General features: G+C 36.8%; 1 long non-coding RNA gene and 1 pseudogene across 5 annotated transcripts; both read left to right on the top strand.

Annotated features, from left to right (window-relative positions):
- Positions 1–1,435: 1,435 nt before the first annotated feature.
- LOC106763497 lies at positions 1,436–10,247 on the top strand (annotated as a pseudogene).
- A 1,495-nt stretch (positions 10,248–11,742) lies between these two features.
- On the top strand, positions 11,743–18,761 carry LOC111241848. 5 transcript variants are annotated; one of them, XR_002668196.1, is made up of 5 exons: positions 11,743–12,218; positions 14,399–14,546; positions 15,671–16,273; positions 16,380–16,449; positions 16,558–18,761. It is a non-coding gene; the product is annotated as an uncharacterized LOC111241848 (long non-coding RNA). The 5 variants fall into 5 exon arrangements; XR_002668197.1 differs by having other exon boundaries at positions 16,368–16,449; XR_002668195.1 differs by having other exon boundaries at positions 15,674–16,273; positions 16,380–18,761.
- The last annotated feature ends 1,331 nt before the right edge of the window (positions 18,762–20,092 follow it).

Raw genomic sequence — 20,092 nt, 5'->3', positions numbered from 1 at the left:
CTGTTGGTAATGGTTTCAAAGTCATTTTCTGTGTCTAAGTATGGTTTTAAGGGGTATTAGGTTGTTTAGTGGTTTTTCTTGGACTATTATTGTCTGTTAATGTATGTGGAGTGGTTTCATGCGATTTTTGATGACTTGTGCGGTTGTTTGTGGTCTTTTGAAGTATAATTTATATTATATATATGTTTATATGAAATGTAAAATCAAAAGTATGATAGATGTTATATTGCTGAATTGAAAGTATATGAATGTAAGAGATATGAATGGTGTGGAAAGTGAAAAGTATGATTGATGGATGTAATTCCATGATCCTCAAGGGAGGTTACATGGTGGTTCCCTATAGGTTGACAGACGTAATTCCATGATCCTCACTAAGAGTTTCCATGGTGGTGTCCTTTAGTAGTGTTAGAATGATTGCATGGAAGCTAAGTCTTAGGGGTTTTCCTAAAACTACAATGATCAATCATTCTCAAGTAGAGAGGATTGAATCATGTAGTGAGTAGTAGCAGGAGGTCTTAGTCTTGGAGACTTCCAGTATGCTCTAAGGCGTGGAACAGAGTAACCTCGTGAGTGTGGTAGGATGGAACCCATTGGCAATGGCTTTGCAAAGTAGTATAGGCCACCACGAGTGCATAATCCGCCATAGCTCGTCAATCATTCTAGTCTGGACAAGTCGGTTTATAATGCAACAAGTCTTGTTGTGTCATTTAATATGTTGAGTGAACTTTGCATGTTGTGTGTGATTGTATAACATGCTTTTTATACCTAGCTCACCCTTGCTTGTTTGTGTTGCTTGTGTATGTTTTCTTATGCGATGATCATCTACTTGGATGCAAGCAGATGTAATTGAGAAGGTTCCCTTGGAGCAAGAGCTGGAGGATGCTGATGTTGCAGCTTAGTTCCTTAGGAGTCCTATCTACTTTATATTATTTTGAGATACTCCCTATGTTTAAGTTTTTAATTTGGACCTCTGTTACTTAAAGTTTGAATTCTGAGGTCATATCAGATGACTGTAATCCTTTATTTAACTGTCATTCTACTCCAACTGTTCTATTATATTAAGATGATGATGTCTTTATTATATCGTGCTTGCTATATAATTGGGATGTCACACATACATCCTTACATCAATTGTACTATTGTTGGAGTCTTTAGTCATGCACGTGATTGCTTTTGTTGTATTTTTTTCTGCTTTGGGGTTTGTTTCTCATCCTGTACATTTTCTGCACAAAGTTGTTTTCGCATTAGGTAATAATGCAAGTAAAGACATTGTGTGTTTCACAAATTTGATTCCAACAAGTCCAATCCGCAAATATAGCTTTGGAACATCAATATCAATATATGATGATTATACTTTTCGTGCTAAAACTCTAAAAATCAGAGTGAAGGAAGGGTTGGAACTTGGAATCTATTGAGCAAAAGCATTTAGAGAAGTATGGGGTGGTTTGTGTTTGTTGTCCTGAGTTTGCTGCTTTCTCATTTTCCTTCACGCCCGTCCTCATTGGTGACATTATGCAACAATGATGAAGCCTCTACCTTGCTTGGTTTGAAGAACTCATTTAGTCTCGGTAGCCGATGTGGAAAAATGGTACTGATTGCTGTTTGTGGGATGGGGTGAGTTGTGACACAAACTCAGGGCACGTCATTGGCTTAGACCTCAGCAGAAGTTGCTTTCATGGTTCATTTCATCCCAACAACACTCTCTTCAAACTCACTAACCTTCAAAAACTCAATCCTTCTCTCAATAACTTTTCCTCTTCTCCAAATGCCTTCTAGCTTTGGTCATCTTCTCGCTCTTACTCATCTCAACCTATCTAACGCTGCTTTTAGTGGTGTCATTCCTTCCAAAATTTCTCACCTCTCAAAATTAGTTTCACTTGATCTCTCACTCTCACTGTCAGAAAGTAGGATGAGGATTGAAGCAGCATTCCTGGAAAAACTCATTGTAAATGCAACCCATTTAAGGGAGCTCACTCTTGATGGCCTAGACATGTCTTTGATTAGACCAAGTTCTTTGTCTGTGTTGCTCAAATTTTCATCCTCCTTGGTCTCTCTTGGACTTTCAGATACCATCTTGCAAGGGAAGTTACCAAATAACATATTCTATTTACCCAATCTTCAACAACTTAATTTATCTTTGAATTATCTGGAAGGTGAGCTTCCATAGTTCAATCGTAGCACTCCTCTTAGACCTTGGTGCTAACAAATTCAGTGGCGAGATTCTATTATCACTTTCAAAGCTTCAACGTCTCACTTACATTGATATTTGGCTTAACAATTTCACAGGACCCATTCCTCGATGCATGGACAACATCTCATAATTAAACTATTTGTACCTTCGTGCGAATAACTTCAATGGTGAGATTCCATCATCTCTTTTCGACCTTCAGCATCTTATTCACTTAGATCTTGCATATAATGAATTTGATGGTGAGATCCCCAATTTGTTTGGAAAGCTAAGCAATACAAGTTTTAGATCTTACTGTAGACAACCTAGTGGGCCAATTGCCATCATCGTTATTTGGGCTCACTCAGATTAGTGATTTAAGGCTTTCAAAGAATAAATTAGTCGAAGAAATACTTGATACTATTCAAAAAGAGAGGACAAAAAAGTCATTGCCCACGCCACCAAACTTTCAGCTGTTTTAATAAAACAGGCACACGTGACAGAGAGAGAAAATGAGAAACAGAGAAGGGTCGAGATGTTTAGAGAGAGAAGGGCGAAACGAAGATCTCTGCTAGGGTTCCCCCACAACACCCCTCAGGCCACCACTGCTGCTCTTCACCGATCAACAATCAAAGACCAAAACTCGACACAGAGACACTCTCAGGTAAACTGTATAACTTCGAAAATTTTTATTCAACCCCAAATGATATATTACAACAGTATTTATACTGAAAAAGATAAAATTGAACTGAAACTACCCTGTTTTGTTTACTTTTAACACTCCTCCTAAACAAAACAGTAAGGAAAACATGATTTATGAAAAAAGAAACCCTTTTCAACCGATTGATCGGTGAAAAACACCAACTCCGGCGAACCATGGCCACTTTTGCTGATGAACAATCGGTAAAAAGTCTTCCTTTAGCCTTGAACAAGTTTTCCACCGAATAAAAGTGCGAAAACTTCTTCCACTGAGTTGAGCTTTGCTTCTGGACGAAAACTCTAAGTTTTCGTTACTCCTTTCTTCGGATCTACTTCGATCTTCAGCTTTTCCACTCTGATCTGCTTTCTAAGAGTTAGAAAGCGTTCTCCTTTTAGTGCCTTAGTAAGAACATCTGCAATCTGGTCTTCAGATTTGCAGTACTCCACTTCCAGCTTCCCTTTGCTAACCTGTTCCCTTATAAAATGGAATCGTGTCTCTATATGCTTGCTCCTACCATGTGCTGTAGGATGCTTGCTTAGGTCGATGGCTGACTTGTTGTCAACAAGCAGTCTCACCTTCCCTTCAACTCTTATCCTCAATTCTTTCATTAAAGACTCAAGCCATGCTGCCTGACATGTGGCTTCACATGCTGCAATATACTCTGCCTCACATGAGGACAGAGCTACAACTGGCTCTTTTGTAGAGCTCCACGAAATTGGTGCTCCTTCCAGAAAAAATACATATCCAGTTGTACTCTTTCTATCACCCTTGTCACCACACCAATTTGAATCTGAATACGCAATCACATGAGCCTCTCCTCCTGATTCATTCTTAGGCAATAAAATACCATAGCTTGTGGTACCTTTTAAGTACCTCAATATTCTTTTAATTGCATTTAGGTGAGATACCCTGGGATTCTGCATAAACCTACTCACCAAACCCACACTATAGCTGATATCTGGTCTCGTATTGCACAGATATCTCAAACTTCCAACCATTCTTCTATACTCCGTAGGATCTACAGCCTCCTCCTCAGGATCCCTCTCCAATTTCAACCCCACTTCTGCTGGGGTATTAGCAGAATTACACTGACACATGTTAAACTTAGTTAGCATGTTCAATGTGTATCTAGATTGATGTACCAGCATGCCTCTGTCAGTTTTGGTGAACTTAATTCCAAGAAAATAACTAAGTTCACCCAGATCACTCATCTCAAACTCCTGTAGCATTTGTGCTTTCAACCCAGCAACCCTTTCACTACTACTTCCAGTAATCAACAAGTCGTCTACATATAGGCACACAATCAATCTTTCTTCACCTTCATTCTCCTTATAACTCTGACCATACACTCCATGTTCAGAAACACACTTCTCAAGCCCAATACTACTCATGAACCTGTCTATTCTCTGGTTCCAAGCTCTTGAAGCTTGCTTGAGTCCATACAATGCCTTCTTTAACCTGTACACCTTGTTTAGATGCCCCTCTACTTCAAAACCTTGAGGCTAGACTACATACACTTCTTCCTCCAAGTCCCCATTCAGAAAAGCTGACTTTACATCTAATTGATGTAAAGTCCAGTTGTTCTGAACAGCCAAAGAAACCACCAACCTCACAGTCTCCATTCTGGCCACAGGTGCAAATACTTCTCCATAATCAATTCCAGCTTCCTGCAAGTACCCTTTGGCCACTAACCTGGCCTTATAGCGAACCACCACACCTTGTGGATTTATCTTAGACTTATAAATCCATTTCAGTGCAATTGGTCTCTTGTTAGGTGGCAGATCTGTTAATTCCCAGGTCTGATTCTTCTCAATTGACCCAATCTCCTCCTCCATAGCCTTACACCATNTCTTATCCTTCACTNCTTCTCNAAACTCCANGGNNTCTGCTTCTGCTATTAAAGCAAAATGCACAAAGTTTCCCTCAGATGAAACAGTTGCTTCATAGACTAAATCATAGTCTCTTAGGTGAGTTGGTAACTGGGTCACCCGAGAAGACCTCCTAACACTCTCCTCCTTCCTGCATGCCTCAGTTTCTGCTGCAGGTTCTTCTTCTTCCAACTCAATGGTTGGTCCTCCTTTCACATCTGACTCCCACTGCCACTCTCCAGCTTCATCAATTTTTACATCTCTGCTGATTGTGACTGCTCCTATTTTAGGGTCATATAGTTTGTATCCACCTGTTACATGGTATCCAATTAAAATCAATGGAACACCCATGTCATCTAGCTTCTTCCTCTACTGTTCTGGAACATGTTTGTAACATAATGAACCAAAGATCTTCAGATGCTTGACATCTGGCTTTATTCCAGACCAAGCCTCCTCTGGTGTGACCCCATTTAGTCTCTTGGTTGGAGANAGATTNAACACATAAACTNCTGTCATTANAGCCTCACCCCATAGAAACATTGGTANCCCCTTACTCTTCAACATACACCTGACCATGTTAAGAATGGTCCTGTTTTTCCTCTCTGCTGCCCCATTGTGTTGAGGTGTGTAGGGAGGAGTTACTTCATGGACAATTCCCTCCTTTACACAATATTCTTTGAAATCAGTGGAGGTATACTCCCCTCCTCCATCTGTTCTCAGTATCTTCAATTTCTTTTCACTCTGCCTTTCAACCATCTTCTTGAATTTCTGAAACTGCAGCAACAGCTCACTTTTCCTTTTTAATAGGTAGACCCAACACTTTCTGGTCCAATCATCTATAAACAGCAAAAAATACCTGCTACCAGTAGGTGTTTCTACCTGTATAGGGCCACAGACATCTGAAAATATCACTCTCAACTTCACTGCAGATTTCTGGGGTAAGAACCTCTGAAAACTGCCACGGGTCTGCTTGCTTTGAACACATTCTTTGCAAACAGTCCCTGGAATATCTATTTTTGGTAAGCCAATCACCATTTTTCTCTGACTTAGCATTGATAGATCCTGGAAATTAAGATGCCCAAACCTGAGATGCCACAACCATTCTTCTTCACCCTCTGCTGCAGTAAAACAGTGATGATTTACTGCCCCCAGAACAACCTTGAAAGTTCTGTTTTGTGACAGTGGTGTTTGTAATACAACCTTCCCATCCAGATTCAGGATGCTGAAACGATTGTCCTCCATATTTATCTTATATTTTTTCTACAAGAGCTGCCCAAGACTAAGCAAATTAGTCTTCAGTCCAGGTACATACAGTACCTCCTCAATGATCACTTCCTTGCCATCTTCTCCCCTTAACACCACTCTGCCAGATCCCTCTGCCTCCAAGCTGTTGTTATCAGCAAACCTGATTTTTCCCTGCTCGACTTCCTTCATTTTTACAAACCAGTCTTTCCTTCCAGTCATGTGGGTGGAGCACCTAGAATCTAAGTACCAAACAGTACTTTCTGGAGGTTTGTCATCAACCTGTGCCATTAACATCACTGCCTCTGAGTTAGACTCTTCCTCCTGGGCTAGATTTGCCCTCTTCTTGGGTTTATTGTTGGCCCCTTCTCCATCCCAACACTCCTTAGCATAGTGGCCATACTTCTGACAGTTGAAACACTTAACCTTTTTCTTATCAAACTTCCATTCTCCTTCTCCCTTGTTCGGTTTCTTGCCTTTTCCAGACTCACTGGACTCTTCTCCTTGTTGGTCCTGAGAGTCTTTTACTTTCTTACCTCCTTTACCCCCCTTCTTGAAACCTTTTTTTCCTTTCCACTGCGATCTGGCCTGCAAGGCCTGTTCCTGACATTGTCTACATTCATTGAGGCGTAACTCATGTGCCTCTAATGAATGCAGCAGCTCCTTACTGTCAATGACTTCCCTTCTTCTGGTTTCCTCAATTGCAGCAGCCACATAGTCATATCTAGGAGTTAAGGTTCGTAGAATTTTATCCACCATGTATTCATCCGTCATTGTATCACCACACGCCCTCATCTTGTTCACCAACTCTTGTACTTTGTCAAAGTATCCAGATACAGTCTCACTCTCCTCCATAATAAGAGTTTCAAACTGTCTCCTCAAAGCCTGCAGTTTTATCTTCGTGTTTCTGTCTCCATCACCATAGGTTTTGACCAAGATACCCCATATCTCCTTTGTTGTAGCAGCATTAGAAATCTTGTTGAAAATCTTTTGACTCACACACTGATACATTAAGAATCTGGCCTTACTGTCCAGTTTTTCCAGCATCTTGTGTTCCTTCTTCTGTTCTTGGGTTGCCTTTTCACTCAACTCAGGCACTCCATCTTCAATGACTTCCAACACATCTTGAAACCCAAAAACGGCCCACATCTTGATCTTTCAGTCAGCAAACTGTTTGCCATCGAACATAGGAAGTGGCCCCTGAATTCCTCCAACTCCAGCCATCTCTTCTTGCACTGATCTTGATAAATCTTGATCTGTTTACACCTTAAAGAACCTTTCTTTTTCACTTCTGGATTCACACACCTCCAGATATCAACATAGTACCCACTATCACGTACACCCCAGGCCTCACAACCTCGCTCTAGATACCATATTCAAAAAGAGAGGACAAAAAAGTCATTGCCCACGCCACCAAACTTTCTGCTGTTTTAATAAAACAGGCACACGTGACAGAGAGAGAAAATGAGAAACAGAGAAGGGTCGAGATGTTGAGAGAGAAGGGCGAAACGAAGCTCTCTGCTAGGGTTCCTCCACGACACCCCTCAGGCCACCACTGCTGCTCTTCACCAATCAACAATCAAAGACCAAAACTCGACACAGAGACACTCTCAAGTAAACTGTATAACTTCAAAAAATTTTATTCAACCCCAAATGAAATATTACAACTGTATTTATACTGAAAAAGATAAAACTGAACTGAAACTACCCTATTTTGTTTACTTTTAACAGATACAACCGGAGGACTTTCTAAATTAGCTTATCTGGATTTGTCCGATGACTTGTTGAATGGAACAATTCCGACTTGGTGTTTTTCTTTGGCGAATTCTCTGGCTTTTCATTGTCTTATTGTGATCTCTCTAACAACAAGCTACAGGGTGGTATCCCCAAGTCAATATTTTTTCACCAAAATCTCTCTCAATTGATTCTATCTGTTGGGATAAACTTAAATTTAGATATTTATTATTTTGTTACTTTTGAGTCTAGTAATATTTGGTTTGATTTTGATTGAAATAAAATAGGATGAGTAACTATGATTTTTGGTTTATCTAGGTAGAATATTATTTTTTGATAGAATAAGGAGATTTTATTTTTAGGTAAGTTGATATTTTATTGTCAGTTTTTATCATTTGTAATTGGCCCAAGGCCTGATTTGCACCAGGTTGTCAAGGTTTAATGAAAATCAACCCACCATGGATTGAATTGTATTATTATTTGTGTGGGTCAAACCCACAATGGATTGAAGAGTAAAATTATTTATGTGGGTTCACTGTTTTTCCCAACAGGTGATATCAAACCCCAACACTATCATCAAATAACTTGAGTGGGCTTGTAGATCTTACGAATTTTTCAAATATTTAGGAGCTACGATCCGCTGGAAGTCGCAATTATCTTATTTTAGATCTTTCAAAGAACCAAATTCACGGAAGGATTCCAGAAGGATTTAATCATATGGCAGATACTTTGGTTTATTTGGATCTTTCTCATAACCTTCTCATGTCGGTTGGGAGTCTCTCTCTCATGGAACAATATGTATTACATTGACCTAAGCTTCAATATGTTGGAAGGATATATTCCTGTTCCCCCATCTACCATTCAATTCTTTTCTATCTCAAACAATAAATTGACTGTAGATAATAGGTTTCTGTTCAAGAAACTCCAAAATAACCTAATCGCACACACACCAGAGAAACAGCAAAGAACAAAGAATCACCTCTGCTTTGTATTATCAACAAAAGAATACAAGAATAAGGTCTCCAACTGGGAGCCTAATCTCCCCCTACAGGTTTAACAAACTTGTACAAATTATACGACAACTCCAAAGAGACTTCTAACTACTAAAGACTCCAATTTATACAGATACATCCCCTTCCCTAACTACCTTGACTGGTAACTAACTAATTCCTCTTTCTCCTCTCGTACACTCTTAACTTACTAACACTTCCCTCCACTTTGCCAACAACCTTGTTCTTAAGGTTCAGCTCAGGATATTGGTCCTGCATAGTCAAACTGTCTTCCCACGTAACACCTTTTTCACCGCCTTCTTGTCACTCTATCAAAACTTGGTTCACTGCTTCTTCTCCTTGTTGAACTTGCCTCTTCCCCAATATTCTTATTGGCCAAAAATTTGGCCCATCCGCTTGCAGCTCTGCTGGTAACTCCTTGTTGTACTTGCCTCTTTTCTTCATCTCTTTGCTACGCAAGCTCCCTTATGATACTCAACTTGTCTCAAAATAACTTCACAGGCAAGCTTCCAGAATGCGTTGGAAACTTGCGTAACCTTGTAGTTTCGGATCTGCAAAGGAACAACCTTCGTGGAATCATACCTAGAAGCTATCTTGAGATAGAAACATTGGAAACTTTGAATTTTAATGGCAATCAATTGGAGGGACCATTACCTCGGCATGTGATCAAATACAAACAACTAAGAGTTCTGGACCTTGGACACAATAATATACAGGATACATTTCCAAGCTGGTTAGAGTCACTTCAAGAGCTGCGAGTCCTTATTTTACGTGCTAATAGGTTCAATGGTACCATCAATTGTTTCCAATCCAAGAACGATACATTTTCCAAGCTGACAGTTTTTGACATTTCCAACAATAACTTTGGAGGCAACTTGCCTGTAGCTTTAATCAAAAACTTCAAGGGAATGATGATCAATGTCCATCGTGTTTTGCAGTATATACGTCCTACTGATTATAGGTACAATGATTCGATTGAGTTCACAATGAAAGGCAACACCTTTGAGATAGAGAGGATCTTAACTATCTTAACAATTGTTGATTTATCAAATAACAGATTTGAAGGAACGATTCCAACAATAATTGGAGAGTTGAAGTCACTAATAGGCCTTAACCTTTCTAATAACAGAATCACTGGTTTAATTCCACAAAACCTCAGTGGTTTGGAAAATTTAGAATGGTTTGACCTCTCCTGAAACATGCTCACGGGTGAGATTCCAACTGCATTGGCCAATCTTCCCTTCCTGTCTTTCTTAAACCTTTCACAAAACCAGCTGGTAGGGAAGATACCAACAGGTAAACAATTCAACATATTCCAAAATGAATCCTACAGGGACAATCTTCGGCTATGTGGTTGGCCTCTGACGAAAACATGATACAAGGGCGAGAGAGATTTAGAAACCTTTCACAATGATGAACAATTTTGTTTTGGTTGGAAAGTCGTAGCTATAGGATATGGTTGTGGAGGGGTATTTGGAATGGTGTTAGGATATGTAATATTCTTCATTCAAAAACCGGAATGGTGAATCCGTTTGGTTGAAGGCATTCTTAATCAAAGAATGAGAAAGAAGAACTGCAACTCCAATCCAAACAGAAGACCACACAATAAGAGTCGTTAAAGAATCTATACTCACCCCACTCCTTCTATTGCAAGGTAAGTCAAAATTTTACAATATATAAAATTTCTATTAATATTTAATCTAACTGTCCCAATTTTGATATTATACAGAGTTTTTCCAGTTGGTGCTTTGAAGATTATTCTTGCTACAGTAAGATCCTTGAGTAGATAATTTCGTATTGCATAAGCATAATGAGTGGCGCACTTGTCTCCTGCGCAGTTTCAGTTTGTTTAGAGATAGTAGTGTTCTTCAGTTAGTGCATAAAAATAATCTTCTGCCAACTATCGGTTGTTAATTATAACTCATTTATAATTAGTTACTCTTACTATATAGTTGAGCTCTTTGTAACAAATGAGAGTATCCAAATTGAATAAAAAATTTCACCATCATTTTCTCTCACTCTAGTACAACTTTCTTTATACATTAGTAGCCTTTAAAATCTATATTTAAGGAAGAAATATCTCCTTCAGGAGCAAATGTAATGAAATGCTTCAAACCCAAAAAACATAAAAAAAATATTTATAGAGGCTGCATAATTTAAATAACAATTGAATAAGGGATTGAGATTTTGTCACTGTTCAACTGTAACCAATATTTCTTTAGACTGTACTTTATCGTATTTAAAATTAATGACTTGGTTAGTTGTCACACAAATATAGATTAACCATAGATAAATTCTTTATCAACTATAAGAACGATTATAAACTTCAATAATTTCACTTATATTATATTTCCAATGGTTTCAGTCCATTCGTTATTTTTCTCATGTCTTTCTTCAGTAGTGATCGTTGGATGAAGATGGTAATTTGAAATGCTGGTCTAAGAATTTCGTTAAGGAACAAAACCATGTTGTATCTCTATCTTTTTCTCTGTTTCAAATCCCACATCATTTTCCCTTTTTAACAATTTTTTGCAGAGGGAGGAGAAGGGGTGTGATGTGCGATGGAAAATGAGAGTAAAGAATTAGGAATTTTAATTAAAAGTATAAAAGTTAAAGGTAAAATAAAATAAATTAATTTAAGGATATTTTTGGAAAAATAAATAAGTTGAGGAGGTACAGAAAGAAGACTGTGGTGGTAGAGAAAGCAACTTCTAAAAGCCTCTTCGTGAACCAAAGTATCTACAAAAACTTAATGAATCACGATGAATCCATAGACTTTTTTTAAAAGAAATATTCATTTGAATACAAGAATATATTACATAAATTAAACACATATTAAATTATCATTATATTATAAAATTATAACATATTAAATTATATATTTATAACTGTATAGTTTATAAACAAATTTAAGATTTTATTTATATTTATTTTCATTAGTTAAATATAGTATTATTGTTAAAAAATATAGTGAAATATAGTTGATTACCTCCAAGTGCGTGTCAAAATAATACATTGGCTAGGAATCAGTTACATTGCATATGTATATTAGATTTACAAAATTTTTTTACTACATTTGTTGAGGCATCAGGTGCGTTTCTAATTTATTTAATAGAACGAGATCAATTTTAAAATAATGGAGTTCATACAAGGTACGTATAGTAGTATTTACTTAGCTTATTATTCAATGAAAATATTTTATTTAATTTTCTTTTAAACATTTAACATGATTTTTATTAAAAAAGTGAAGGCCAACTGTTTGGTAACAACAAAGGCCCAAAAGAAAGTAGCCAACGACGCATGAGACAATAGTTTCGTTGGAGGCTTCTCGAATCAAAAGCCTTGAGCTCTTAAACACAGCTGGCTCTTCTAAGAGTGAGATAACGTGCAGCGTCTTCATGGCAGTAGCAGAACTTGACGCCTGGAAGAAGAAGAAGAAGGGCGCACCGAGGAAGAAGAAGAAGAACGCACCGATTAAAAAGGAGAATCATCGAGAGGTAAGGATAGCTTTTAACACTTCATAAAACTGTATTATTGCACTATGAAAACGTTACAAGAGAAGAAAGAAGAATCATATATATATATATATATATATATATATATATATATATATATATATATATATATATATATATATATATATATATATATACACAGAGAGTTCTAGTGAGAAAAGGGATCCATAAAAAATTGTTAGGTATATCTGAAAAGTGAATTCCTTCCGCATAGGTATCTGATACTAGGATTTATTGAAAAGAAGATTATCTGTACGATTTATTGAAAAGAAGATTATCAGTAGATTACAAAAACATTAATAATACTGGAGTTTAATTATATAAAAAATTAACATTATTCTCTCTTCAAAATCTTTAAAATAATAAATTAATGAATCTTTTATTTTTATATACTTCTGTACTTCTTCAATTTTATCTTGTATAAAATTTATCCTATATAAAATTTAGACTCACACCCTAAAGTACAAAACAGCTACAAAATAGAAACTAATATTTTTTTTTCACAAATTGATAGAAGAGTTGGTGGTGGTATTTTTTGCTATAATGATGGCACTAGTTTTGAATATTGAATAAGCATATTCAATGATTACTTTATAAATTATATATTAAACACTTTTTCAATTAAAAACTACTTCAAACTTCAAACTCTATTTTCTTTTTATTTTCTTTGTTTTTCTTTCAGGGAGTGTTGAACAACGGTTTGATAGATTAAAACAAAATTATTACACATTATTAATTGTTGTAAATTGAATTTTATGTTTATCAAAAATATTTCTTACGATGTTTATATAGATTTTCTAAAAACATCCTAATAGAGAATAATTTTTTATCAAAAAAATTAGTTTAGTATGATATTAAATATTTTAATAAGACTAACATTGCTTTTTTTTATTAAAATTGTTATTTTAATCGAAAAAAAGTTAAATTTTCACTTTTTTAATAAGAATGTATTTCTGATAAATCACATAAAAAAAATTATTAAATATTTTTAAAAAACACATAAATCAAATAAATAAAAAAAATATATTTAATTATTCTTGCAAAATATAGAAAATACAAAGTTTTGTAGTGAGGTTGGGATTAAACTCATCTTAACCCTGACTCTAACTCACTTGACAAAAGAATTTTAGGTGTTGGAGTTTTTTTTTGACCCCCACTTAGGAAAATTCCTAAATAAGAGCTTTTTTAAAAGTGAGTTAGGATTGACCTATGGTACATGAATTAAGTTGATAATTCTAACTATACGTGATTAAGGACTAAGAATAGAAAATAGTACTTAAGATAAAAAAAATAACACATTTTAAATAAAAATAATTATATTTTAAGTAAGTAATTTAATTATGTAATGTACTTCTTATGTTTAATCACGAATGAATTCTCCTTTTCAGGATTAATCATGTATCTACGTACTAGAATAAGAAGTTGGAAAAAGTAGAGTATAATACACATCATTATATAAAGGCTTAATAACACTAACAGTCCTTATTTTCGTCACGTGCATTCGTTTTGGTCTCCATATTTTTTATTTGTTCAATTTTGTTCTAAAGAATGTAAATTTTGTTCAATTTGGTCCTTTTTGCAAACACCGTTTAAATCGTTAACGACAGACAGTTCAACTGTGCACAACAATGTTGATGTGGCATTTAACTGTCCAGGTGGAGTCCTTTAGCCACATTGAGGTGGATTTTGAAAGAAATGTGATTTATTTAATGGAACCCAATTTTTGACGAGGGGGGAGAGTGAAATTAGGGTTAGGGTTTTTTAATTTACTTCAGTGAAAGCGAAAGTGAGGTTCGTGGTTAACATTCCCCATATTGGTGGTTGATGAGCCATGTCTCCTTCCCAATCTTCTTCTTGTTGTTGCAAGAAATGGGTTCTCCTTTATTTCTCCCAACAATTTAAAGTTTTTAGTAACCCAAGTCCATGAACAATGTCCAAGTTTCCTCTTTTTCCCTGTTGGTTCTCTGTAATTGTAAAGTTAGAGTTGTTGATGCTGTGATTGAAACCTTTGACAAGGTTTTGATAAAAAGGGTGTATGAATGTGATTTTGGTCACTCTATATGAAAGTTTTTGGAGTCTCAGAGGCTATAATTGTCATTGTCTTGGTTGAGTTTGTCTATGATTTTTGGTTCACTCTGTAATTTTAGAATCTTCGTTTGCAGGTCTGTGGTGATTGCGGTGGTGGCCTGAGGGTTTAGGTGTGGCGGCGCTAGGGTTAGATTTTTAGAAAGAAAGTAGGGTTTTGATTTTTGGTTGGGCTGAAGGTTGAAGAAGATGGTGATGTGGCTCTGTGTTTTGTAATGAATAAAGGTTGTTCAATCTAATCCTCATTTTTGTTAATTATTTTCGAATGTGGTCCCTATGATGATGACTAATCTAGTCCATGTCAGAACATAAATGACAGTTCACTCTCTAATTGCACATATGGAGATCTGACCGTTATTGATTTAGACAGCATTAGTAAAAAGAACTAAATTGAACACAAATTACGATCTTTAGGACAACATTAAACAAAAAAATATGACGACCAAAACGAATGCACATGACGAAAATAGGGACTATTAGTACTATTAAGCCTTATATAAATTAGACTCTTTAATAGATCATTACAAAAGCTTTTAAGTAATTTATGTTTTTTTCTTAACTTTATTAGAACAATCTTAATGACAAGTTGTTTCGGTTGAATTGGTCTGATGGTCGGTTATCTTTCCTTATTTTGTTCTCTTTTGATTGTTTCTGAAAACATAATCCTTTAATGGGTGATTGACCTGAAAAAAACACTTTGACCTTCTATAGCTTTACATATAACTATTTTGATATAACCATATCAAATTTATTTATATTATATGATTTATGTTAAACCGTTTGGAATATTCGTATTATCCATCTCAACATATAAAAGCATTATCTGATGCATCACCTAGTAAAAAGTCTCGGCATGCATTCAGTTTTGTTCGGAGATACACATATTTTGATAACTGGGTTTTATATCCATCTTAAACTTATTTTATTCTTTAATATTTTATCCGAAAGTGACATTACCCAGGAACAAAGCCCAACATACATATATTTATTTTGTGTGCATGTTCATCCAGAATTATCCTAAGTGTATTTTACTGTTAATATATATTTTAATTTAATATCATATTATTCAAGCTTTATACAGTAACCAAGTCCAATGATGCACCCAGTGAATCATAGACATGGATCATCGAAATCAAAGGGAGTGTCCTTGATTTCTGTGCTTTTTAGTCTTTTCCTTTTTGCTAGAATAAAGAAGCAAGGAGCACTAAACTATGAATTAATATGGGCTTTCATTTTTTCTTTTACTTCCCTTATTCATGTTTAGCCTATTTGACATTCAAAAAACTGTAACTTAATTTCTTTTCGATTTCGACATTAATTCATTTGGGACTGGACATTGGAAACCCTAGCAGGATCGACGTAGATAATCGTGAAAACCCTTGGGAAAGGTCATCACCTTTGGCATGGAGTCTTCTGACAACAGCGGTAATGTCGAAGCCAAGATCCAGGACAATGAGGGCATCCCACCGGAACAACAACGTAACATCTCCCTTTGGGTGGCCAAGAGCGTCTCCGGCGGCACGAGTCGTCACTGCAGTCCTCACCGGCCACCATCGGGACGTCATCAACACCAAGCTCCTTGACAGTGGTCGCGCCCTGGGCCGCTTCCAAACCTTTCTCGTCAACGACCAGAACGCCAAGGGTGACGACAATGAGGGAAAAGTTTGAAGTTTTTTAATTTATTTTCCTTTAATGTATATTTTTTTGCTTTAACCAATCCTTTTCTGAGTAAAAAGAAACAACTACTGGAGTAATAAAAATGTGCGACGACACGCTTCCACATCGGGGCCAGAATTCGACGACAATCACCATGGCCCGATTGACCACCACTTCAAGGCCATCTCCCATCTTTCTCTATGCCCATTCTGCCTGTGAGGACTCTGATACGCCGCCGCTGACCTCCGACGACTTCCCCATGGTGCCCGACAAATCCCATAAGCACGTCATCAACGGTAACTAGAATCACTTTGACACATCTTCTCAGCATATGCCCTTTCTCTGTTATTCAGGTTCGCTTTGATGAATAACTTTCTTTCTTTGCACAAGCTCAATTTTCAGGTTAAGTAGGACAACTCTGTCGGAAGCCAAGCCTTTGTTCCAATCTGTCATCCTTGGAAGATTTTATCAGGTTTAATTACCTTTTTAGTCCCCAAGTTTGGGGTTGAATTTCTGTTTGATACCTGATTTTAAAAGTGATTTAATTTGGTCCTCAAGTTACTGATTTTGCTTTTAATAGGTACCTTCCGTTAAGTAGCTTGCAACGACGTTAACTTCAGACGTACGTGGCAATATTTTTCTTCTCTCTCCTCTGTTATTCCTAACACTTCTTTCTCTCTTTCCTATTTCTCTCTCACCATTATAACATCATTATAACTACTTCTCACACCTTTTTCTCTCTCTTCTATTTCTCTTTCTTACCATTATAAATACCTCTCACCTTTTTCTCTCTCAAGCCAGACCACGCATAAGTCTTTTCAAATAAGCATAATCTGGTTTGTCATCAAACCTCAGTGACCGACAGTAATGGAAGTATGAAGCAAATTCTGAGGGATAGCCACGACAGAGAGGCTAACAAAAAAGTAATCCACAATCAGATATGATTTGGAACCAAAATATGGACATGTGATATTAAACAAATAACCTTCTTTACGTTCGGCCGTGCCAGGAGCTTGCTCATGATGGTGGAGGTGAACAGTGCCGCGTGCTTGCTCACCACGTAGTCCTCCTGCTCGTCATAGTCCACGTCGAGCTCGTCCAGAAAGAGGTGGGCGGGCTTGCGCACCACCATGGCGGAGAGGAGCTGCCCGCCGAGCCATGCGCCGCCGCTTGGGCTCATTGATTGCTCGATTATGGCGATTCGCACGACCGGGTTCTTGCTCAGCTCGTACGCGCAGGAGAGGCCCGCGGAGCCTGCCCCCACGATCACGACGTCAGTGTCGGTGTAGGTTATCATGTCGGTCATGTATCAGCGCGTCATTTCGCGTGCGACGATGGATTCTTTGATGGGTTGGAACTTAAAAGATTGGAAGTCGTAAGGGGGTGTAGTTAGGGACATGGAGATTGCGGGTTGTTTTCACACTTTCCTGAATCAAAAACGAAAATAAAATAGTAAAACATCACCCCACACTCAATAATTTCAATCTTGCAGCAGAAAGAAACAAAAAACCTTAATTTCCAAGTAATTATCAGCGAAGCCCGTGTTAGAAAACAAACTAAAAACACAAAAGAAAAGATATTCGATATCCTATAACTCCAATTTCAACTCTACAATACAACATCACTGAAATTCTTCAATTCCTAACTTCTGCAACTTCTTAAATTTCTCAGCACCAAATAGAAGTAGCAAAAAACAAAGATGTTAAACATTTTTTTTTCAAATTAGGGTACGTCGTAGGTCTAAAAACTCACAAGCTTAATCGCAACCTCTTCATTCGTCTAAAGATTAGTTCCTGCGGCAACATAAGCAAAATAAGCAAAACAAATTAAAGAAAATAGGAAGTAAATAAGCAAAAAAACGAAAATCAAGTGGAAGCAGAGCGCACCGAGATACAAAGCATACTTTTTGTATTGGTTTAAAGGCCAGAATGAGTTGCGTTATGCTTCTTCAACGAAAGGAAGCTAGTGTACCATCTTTCATATTCTTCTTGATCTGACGTTTCCTTTATGCAAGGTTCTCCGGACTTGAAATAATAATAATACTATTATTATTATCATTGATTATTGAATCTGCAAATGCAATGCACCAAAAATAAGATAGAAGGGATGTTATAAGGGTGAGAGAGAGAAATAGAAGAGAGAGAAAAAGGTTAGAGAGAGGTAGTTATAATGATGTTATAATGGTGAGAAAGAAATAGGAGAGAAAGAAAGAAGTGTCAGGAATAGCAGAGGAGAGAGAAGAAAAATATCACCACGTAAGTCTAAAGTTAACGCCGTTGCAAGGTACTTAACGGAAGGGACCTATTAAAAGGAAAATCAGTAACTTGGGGACCAAATTAAATCACTTTTAAAAGCGGGTATCAAACACAAATTCAACCCCCAACTTGGAGACTAAAAAGGTAATTAAACCATTTTATTATAATCAGGGTGGAAATAGCAAATGGATGGCTACTCTCGTTCAAACTGCTACCTTCCATGATATACAATTCCTTCGCTTGTAGAGGCTTGAACTTTTGTTTCACCTTCCATCAAATGTTTCTCTCCTCGAGGAAAATGTTGACAACTATCATCGCGAGTTCCAGGACCTCATCATCGACAACCAACGCCTCGCCGCAACAGTTGCTAAACACGACAACAAAGTGCGCGAGATCCCTGCCTCACACGTCGTTCATTTGATTAACCTTTTTCTATTAAAGCCAAACACAACTTAACGATGACCATCAAGTTGATATTTTTATTTAAATATCAATTATGTTTTGGATATTATGTATCTTGCAGTTTATAAGTGATAACAGTTGAAAAATCGTTATTTTCACACTTAATTTTGATATTAAATCACATCCTTTATGGCTTAGAATTAGTTTGAAATCATGCATTTTTCTTAAGTTAGATAACAAGAGAGTCAAAGTTGGTTTTCTTGGTTTTATGCTTGGTTTCCCTTGATTTTGTAGGTTTGTGGAATGAATTGAAAGAAAGGTTGAAGTATCAAATGGTTGCGGTGCAGAAAAGTCAACCAAAATGCAGAAAAGTGAACCAGTCAACCTGAAAGTCAACCAGTTGACCAGAATGCTGAAAAGTTGACCAGAATGCTGAAAAGTTGACCAGGGCGCTATTTTCCTACTACAGTGAGCGTTGAGTGTTAGCTAGCGCTAAGCGCTAATTTTGCCTGTTTTTCACTGTTGAGCGCTAGAATTGACCGTTGGGCTTCTTGCGACTCCACCGCTGAGCGGTAATGGGCGCTGAGCTCCTAAATGAATGGGTCTGGGTTGAAATTTTGTTACTTTTTTGGTCTATAAATAGACCCAGTGTGATTTCAGAAGTAATCTTTTGGAAATCAGAGACTTCCAGAGCTATTCTTCACTCCTTGGAGGCAGTTTTTGGATGCGGGAGCTCCGAATCACCAATTCGAGGGTTTATCTTTTCATCTTTTTCATTCAATTTATCTAGTTTCACCATGTTTATGGTGAACTAAACCCATTGTTGTTGGGGAACAATGTAATCTTTTGAAACTCTCTTATATCAAAATTCTTGTTTTATTCATATGCTTGCATATGCTTGTATTATCAATAGTTTGAGTTTTCTTATCCGACTATCATGCTTGAATATCATTTAACTCATTCGGTGTATTGATCCTTGATTTTGTCGATGTACGGGGAAGTCTCGAACTGATAAGAATTCTCTTGGTTAAGCAATACTCCTTAGGAATAGGAGTAGGACGACCAAGTGCTTTAAACTTTTGTTTTTCATGCATTCTTGGTTACTTAGGGAGACTAGGAATAGTAAACTAGTAATTGATAATAGGCTCTCTTCGCCGAGGAATCGGCTTTTGAGTAGATTAGATAGTTGCATGACATTGATAATAAAGCGAATTTTACAAGAATAATAGATATAGGAGAGTGGAAAAAGATGAAATTGTAAATCCCAACAACACCATTAATTCATAGTCTTCTTTGCCAAATGATTCAACTCTGCATTTGCATGTTTAAATTCTGTTTTTGCATCAACACTACCAATTTATTTTTCTTTTAAGTCTTATAAAATCAAATCACACGAACATTTAGGGTAGTGAGTCCTTTGGGAGAACGATATTCAGACTTACCGTTTATATTACTTGA

This window comes from Vigna radiata, chromosome 6 (genome assembly GCF_000741045.1).
Source record: "Vigna radiata var. radiata cultivar VC1973A chromosome 6, Vradiata_ver6, whole genome shotgun sequence".
Taxonomy (NCBI): Eukaryota; Viridiplantae; Streptophyta; class Magnoliopsida; order Fabales; family Fabaceae; genus Vigna; species Vigna radiata.
Note: the sequence above shows the minus strand (reverse complement) of the source record. Positions and strands in the feature narration are given on the sequence as shown.